This window comes from Balaenoptera physalus, assembly GCF_965194825.1.
Source record: "Balaenoptera physalus genome assembly, chromosome: 21".
Classification (NCBI taxonomy): domain Eukaryota; kingdom Metazoa; phylum Chordata; class Mammalia; order Artiodactyla; family Balaenopteridae; genus Balaenoptera; species Balaenoptera physalus.
This window is the reverse complement of record NC_138902.1, coordinates 15,946,189-15,953,929: the sequence shown is the minus strand read 5'-3', so window position 1 is coordinate 15,953,929 and position 7,741 is coordinate 15,946,189. Positions and strand designations below refer to the sequence as shown.

The window sequence follows — 7,741 nt, the reverse complement described above, 5'->3', positions numbered from 1 at the left end:
AAAGTACATAAATCCACTCAAAGTTGGAGACTTCATGACCCCCTTTTCAGTAATTGATCAAGTTAGCAGAAAATCAGTAAGGATATAGTAGATCTGAACAATGTTATCGATCAACTTGTTCGAATTGACATTTGTAGAAAACTCCAGCAATAGCAAAATGCACATTCTTAAGTGCACAAAATAGACTACATTCTGGGCCATAGAAAATACACTAACAAATTTAAAAGCATTGAAATCATACAAAGTATGTCTCAGACACAGTGAAATTAAACTAGAAATCAATAACAGAAAGAGAGCTGGAAAATCTCCCAAATACATGTAAGTAAACAACTTCTTAATAACACATAGGTCCAAGAAGAAGTCTAAAGGAAACTTTAAAACATTTTGAACTAAAGAAAAATGAAAATACAGATTATCAAAATTAGTGGGGTGCAGCAAAAGCAGTGCTGAAAGGGAAATTTATCACATTAAATGCATATATTAGAAAAGAGGAAAGAACTAAAATCAATAATCTAAGATTCTACCTTAAGAAACTAGAGAAAAAAAAATTTTAATCCTAAAGCAAGCAGAAAAAAAGTAATAGTAAACTTACGGGATAAATCAATAAAAATGAAAACAGGAAAACCAAAGAGAAAATCAATAAAACCCAAAGGTAGTTCTTTGAAAATATCAATGCAATTTATACACTTCTAGTCAGACTAAACAAAGATCAGACTAAACTGATCCCTTGGACATTAAAAAGATAATTCAGGAATCCTTTGAACTCCCTGCAAAGAATTTCATAATTTAGATGATATGGAACAATTCCTTGAAAGAAATACCAAAACTCACACAAAGAGAAAAAAATAATCTGAATAGCCTTATATTTATTAAACAAATTAGCCTTATATTTATTAAACAAATTTAATAAATATATTTTTATTGATCATTGGATACCCATTGATTAAACCTCCCCCCCCCCCCACACACAAAAAGCACCAAGCCTAAAAGTTTTTACTGGTGAATTTGACCAAATATTTAAGATGTGACACCAATTCTCCACAATCTCTTTCACAAAATAGAAGCAGAGTGTATACTTCCTAACTCAAGGCCCACATTACCCTAATACCGAAACCAGATATAGATATTACAAGAAAGGAAAACTATAGATGAGTATCTCACAGGAACATAATGCAAAAATCTTCAAAAAAATAAAGGCAATTCAAATACAGCAATGTACAAAAAGAATTATAAACCACGACCATGTAGGATTTATTCCAGCTGTGCAAGTCTGGTTCAACACTGAAAATCAACCAATGTAATCAACCACGTCAAAAGACTAAAGCAGAAAAATCATATGATCATTTCAGTCGATGCACAAAAAGCATTTGACAACATACAACACTCACTCATGATAAATTTTTTTTAAATCTCAGTAAACTAGGAAAAGAGAGGAACTTCCTCAGCTTGATAAAGAATATCTACAAAAAACCTACAGGCAACATCATACTTAATGGTCAGAAACTGGTTGCTTCCCCCTTAAGAAAAAATCTAATCCTAAAGCAAGAAGAAAAGTAATAATAAAATCACAGGATAAATCAATTAAAATGAAAACAGGAAGACAAAAGAGAAAATCAACAAACCCGAAGGTACTTCCTTGAAAATAATCAATGCAATTCATAAACTTCTATTTCTAGGAACAAGGCAAGGATACACCCTTTCCTCATTCTGATTTAACAGCACAGAATGTCCTAGTAAGTGAAATAAGGCAAGAAAAGGAAAATAAAAGTTGTACAGATTGGAAAGGAAGAAATAAAATTATCTTTCTTCACAGATGATATGATTGCCTCTGTAAAAATCCTAGAGATTCTACAAAAATATACCTGCAACTATTAAGTGGTTATAGCAAAGCCACAGGATACAAAAGTCAATTGTTTTTCTATGTACCAGCCACTGGTATATAGAAACAACAGGAATATAAAATTTTTTAAATACCACTTAAAATAGCACCAAAATATTATGCATAAATCTCACAAAATATGTGTAAATCTATAAACAAGAAACAAAACTCTGATGAAAGAAATTAAAGAGGCTCTACAAATTGCAGATATATTCTATATTCATAGGTTGGAAGACGCAATATATTAAGATGTCAGTTTTTTCCAACTTGAGTTGCAACACAACCTCAATCAAACCTCCAGTGAGTTGTTTTGTAGATATTGACAAACTGATTCTAAAGTTTATTTGAAAAGATAAAAGATCTAGAATAGCCAACACAGTACTAAAAAAGAACAACATTGGAGGACTCATACTCCCCAATTGCAAGATTTACTATAAGCCTTCATTAATCAATACATAATGGTATTGATAAAAGCATAGACACATCAATCAGTGGAAGAAATAATAAAGTTCAAAAATAGGACCACACAAATATGGTCAACTGATGTTTGAGAAAGGAGCAAAGGAAATTCAAGTGAAAAAGGATAGTCTTTTCAAGGAGAGGTAATGGAACCACTGTATATCCATAGGCACACACACACACACACACACAAAGCCAAAAAGAAAACAAACAAAAAAAAGCAACATAGATGTAGATATTACACCTTTAACAAAAATTGGCTCAAAATGGATTATATATGTAAATGTAAAAATGCAAAAGTACAAAACTTCTATCAATAGAAGACATAGGAGACCATCTACATGAACTTGGGTTTGTGGATGAGTACAGAAAATATATTGTAATATCAATCAATAATTTGGAACTGATTAAAATCAAGAGCATCTGCTCTTCGAAAGACTCTGTTAAGAAAATGAAAAAGTAAGACAATATTTGCAAAATACATATCTGATAAAGGACTAAATAAACAAAGAACTCTTAAAACTCAATAAGAATAAACACAATAAATAACTCTTAAAACTCAATAAGAAAGCAATTCAATTAAAACATGGGCAAAATAACTAAAAGGACACCTCACCAAAGAAGATGTTCAGGTGGAAAATAAACATGAAAAGATGGTCAAGTCATTTGTCATTACAGAGTTGCAAATTAAAACAACAGTGAGGTACCACTACCTACCTATTCATTTAGAAAAAATTCAACAAAATTGACAATATAAATTGCTCCCAAGGATGCCTAGCAACAGGAACTCTCATTCATTGATGGTGGGAATGCAAAATGGCACAGTCACTTTGGAAGACAGGAGGTTTCTTATAAAACTAAACATAGTCTTACCGTAAAATTCAGTAATCGGGCTCTGTCCAAGGTGTTAACCCAACTTCTTTGAAAACTTATGTCCACCCAAAAATCTGCATGTGAACGTTACAGCAGCTTATTCAGAATCACCAAAAAAACTGCAAGCAACCAAGATGTTCTTTAATAGGTGAATTGATAACAAACTGTGCTATATCCACAGAATGGAATTTTATTCGGCAGTCTTTAAAAAATGAGCTACCAAGGTGCAAAAGACATGAATGAACTTAAAGTTTGTCTAAGAAGTCAGTCTGAAAAAGCTATATACTGTATGAGTCAAACTAATGATCTTCTGGAAAAGACCAAACTATAATGATAGTAAAAACAGAAGCCATTACCTACCCATCAAAACTCAGGCTAAATGGTTGCTTATAAATGAGATCAAATTTGTATCTATTTTGAAACATAGCGTTACATCCCATTTGTTCTCCAGTGAATTCATTATACTGCAGAAATGCATTTTTTCAAGGAATTTCCAATACTTTTGCCTTTCTAAATGTTGATATCAGTATTTAAGTTGGAGAAGTTGGCAATATTTGCTTGCTTTCAAGCCTTTTCATAGAATGGTATTCATATTGGTTATTTGCTACACATTAGAGTCTGCTTTTCAGCTTGATAGCCTCTGATTTGCCCTCCAGGAAAAGATGTGTACCAACCAAGCAGTCATATGTTACTTTACAATAAAACCACATAAGAACCTAAATGCTCATGTTGGCGTGGCCAGTGCATCCCTCCTTATTCACAGAGCAACAACAGGATCTTAATTTACCTAGCTTCTCCTCATCTGAAAAATGAGGTAATTGCAGAGTTGCTGTGAGGATTAGCAATAATAAACGTGAAGCACCAAGTGTAATGCCTTCCACATGTGCTCCTTCAATACATGGCACCTATGATAAAACAGACTCTCATCTGAATTTGCCTGAAGAACATGAAATTAGAGCAGAATGACTTGGTTGAAGGACTCTTAGACTAATCACAGCCTGTTGCATTTGCATGTCAGGATCAGAGCCACCTTCCCAGCCTGTTGCCACATGAGTTTGAGCCCCAAAACAAGAGAAACTTTTCCTATGGGAAGAGGTCAGATAGGTGATGTTGGCTACAGTTACTCTTTTCATTTCCTAGATCAAAGGGAGTTTATTTAGAGAACATTTCTTTGAAAATAGTATTTATTAAGTTCATTACTTAAATTACAATCATATTCAACCTGCTATCCTGAACCTTTTTTTCCCAAGGAATCTGGGAGCTTTAGATAATCCCTTGGTTTGTTCTCATGTGTTTCCCATGGTATTCATCATGTGGCTTTAATTACTTTAAAATTCACCTGTTATTTCCCAGTTTGTGGGTAACAGGGACACATCTTGCTGTAATTACCATGTACCTACAAATAGATGGTGAATCTCCCTAAAATCATGAAAGGTGTAAACTATAAGGAAGCTTAATTTTGTTTTTGATTTTGAATTTCCTGATAGTAGGAGAGATGGCCTGGACTTACTATAACTATCTTAAACCAGTAACATATGGCGACACAACTGGCCAAGTTTAGAGATACAATCAATGGCTCTCATCAGCTACTCATTCTCCAGTCAGTAAGTCAACAAATATTTATTGGGAATTCAGTGGATGTCCTCAATAATTGCATTGTGCCAAACACTGTGCTAGATACAGATCATACACATGATCTCTGTTCTCATGGAGCTCAATCAAACATGTGGAAGTCTCTGTAAGCCTTAGAGAGGAAATGTCAATAGCTTCTTATAGTCTATAAATTTCAGTGTCATATGAGATACTCACAATAGTTGGAAGATATTTTCAACTTCAGTGAGTCAAAAATCTTGGAACAAATCATTCTGGCTAGCTTTGCCTAGAACTTATCTAAGCATCATTATTGTTTACATAATTTTAGATGAAAATAATCCTAGGAACATAGTAGGCCCTTTTCCTGATTCTTTATGAAAGGATGTATTGACTATAGTTCAACTTCTTCTAGATTATTCAGTTATCATTATGAATGTCAATAATTATATGTGTCATAATACACAGTACAGTTACAGTTAATTGAATTGGAGGAGAATTTGACCCTCTGGGAAGACAAATAGAATACCTCGCTTTGTCCCTTCTGTGACTACTTTGTTGTTGTTTTTATAATGCAAACTTATTGAGATATAATTCACCTACTATACAACTCAGTACAGTGGTTTTTAGTATAGTCACAGAATTGTGCAGCTGGCACGTCTAAGTCCAGAACAAGTTCATCACTCGCAGAAAAAACTTGGTACCATTCACCCCTTCCCACATCCTCCAAAATCACTAATCTACTTTCTGTCTTTATGGATTTTTCCCATTCTGAACATGTCATAAAAATTGAATTATGTAGTATATGACCTTTTGTGTCTGACATCTTTTATTTAGCATAATGTTTCTAGGTTTATCCATGTTGTAGCATGTCTAGTCTTCATTCCTTTTGAGGACTGAATAGTATTCCATTGTATCAGCACACTACATTTTGTTTATCCTTCATTAGTTGATAAACATTTGGGTTGTTTCTTTCCTTGGCTATTATGAATAATGCTGCAATGGACATTCATGTGCAGGTTTTAGTACAGATGCATGTTTTCAGTTCACTTCGATATATACCCAGGAGTAGAATTGTTAGGTTATGTGATAACTCTATTCATAGCATTTTGAGGAGCTGCTGAATTATTTTGCAAGGCTGATGCACCATTTTGCAATTACACCAGCAATGTGTAAGGGCTCCACTGTCTTTACATCCTCTCTGACACTTGTTATTGTCTGTCTCTTTTATTATAGCCATCCTAGTGGGTGTGGTGATACCTCATTGTGGTGTTTATTTGAATTTCCCTGATGCCTAATGATGAGAATCTTTTCATGTGCTTATTGGTTATTTGTATGACTATCAAGCCTTTTACCCATTTTTTAATTGGGTTGTCTTTGTTGTTGAATTCTAAGAGTTATTTATTTTTCCTGACCAAGTTCCTTATCAGATGTATTATTTGCACATATTTTCTCACATTCCGTAAGCTGTCTTTTCACGTTCTTTGTGGAGTCCTTTGAACCACAAAGGTTTTTTTTTTTTTTTTTTTTTAAGATTTTTAGAAATTTCATGTAATGTCTGAAACATTTATATTAACATATTTCCATACAAATAACCCAATGAAAGTTTAGTATTAGTTGTTTTGTTTGTTTTTTTATACTGCAGGTTCTTATTAGGCATCAATTTTATACACATCAGTGTATACATGTCAATCCCAATCGCCCAATTCAGCACACCACCATCCCCACCTCACCGCAGATTTCCCCCCTTGATGTCCATATGTCCATTCTCTACATCTGTGTCTCAACTTCTGCCCTGCAAACTGGCTCATCTGTACCATTTTTCTAGGTTCCACATACATGCATTAATATATGATATTTGTTTTTCTCTTTCTGGCTTACTTCACTCTGTATGACAGTCTCTAGATCCATCCACGTCTCAACAAATGACTCAATTTCGTTCCTTTTAATGGCTGAGTAATATTCCATTGTATATATGTACCACAACTTCTTTATCCATTTGTCTGTTGATGGGCATTTAGGTTGCTTCCATGACCTGGCTATTGTAAATAGTGCTGCAATGAACATTCGGGTGCATGTGTCTTTTTGAATTACGGTTTTCTCTGGGTATATGCCCAGTAGTGGGATTGCTGGGTCATATGGTAATTCTATTTTTAGTTTTTTAAGGAACCTCCATATTGTTTTCCATAGTGGCTGTATCAATTTACATTCCCACCAACAGTGCAAGAGGGTTCCCTTTTCTCCACACCCTCTCCAGCATTTGTTGTTTGTAGATTTTCTGATGATGCCCATTCTAACAGGAGTGAGGTGATACCTCATTGTAGTTTTGATTTGCATTTCTCTAATAATTAGTGATGTTGAGCATCTTTTCATGTGCTTCGTGGCCGTCTGTATGTCTTCTTTGGAGAAATGTCTATTTAGGTCTTCTGCCCATTTTTGGATTGGGGTGTTTGTTTCTTTGATATTGAGCTGAATGAGCTGTTTATATATTTTGGAGATTAATCCTTTGTCCGTTGATTCATTTGCAAATATTTTCTCCCATTCTGAGGGTTGTCTTTTCGTCTTGTTTATGGTTTCCTTTGCTGTGCAAAAGCTTTGAAGTTTCATTAGGTCCCATTTGTTTATTTTTGTTTTTATTTCCATTACTCTAGGAGGTGGATCAAAAAAGATCTTGCTGTGATTTATGTCAAAGAGTGTTCTTCCTATGTTTTCCTCTAAGAGTTTTATAGTGTCCAGTCTTATATTTAGGTCTCTAATCCATTTTGAGTTTATTTTTGTGTATGGTGTTAGGGAGTATTCTAATTTCATTCTTTTACATGTAGCTGTCCAGTTTTCCCAGCACCACTTATTGAAGAGACTGTCTTTTCTCCATTGTATATCTTTGCCTCCTTTGTCATAGATTAGTTGACCATAGGTGCGTGGGTTAATCTCTGGGCTTTC

The 7,741-nt window shown here is 34.1% G+C and overlaps 1 protein-coding gene across 1 annotated transcript in view; it reads left to right on the top strand.

The window, feature by feature from the left end:
• KCNU1 (potassium calcium-activated channel subfamily U member 1) overlaps window positions 1-7,741 on the top strand; it is a 189,781-nt gene that overhangs the window by 124,253 nt on the left and 57,787 nt on the right. The gene's annotated exons all lie outside the window — the stretch shown is intronic.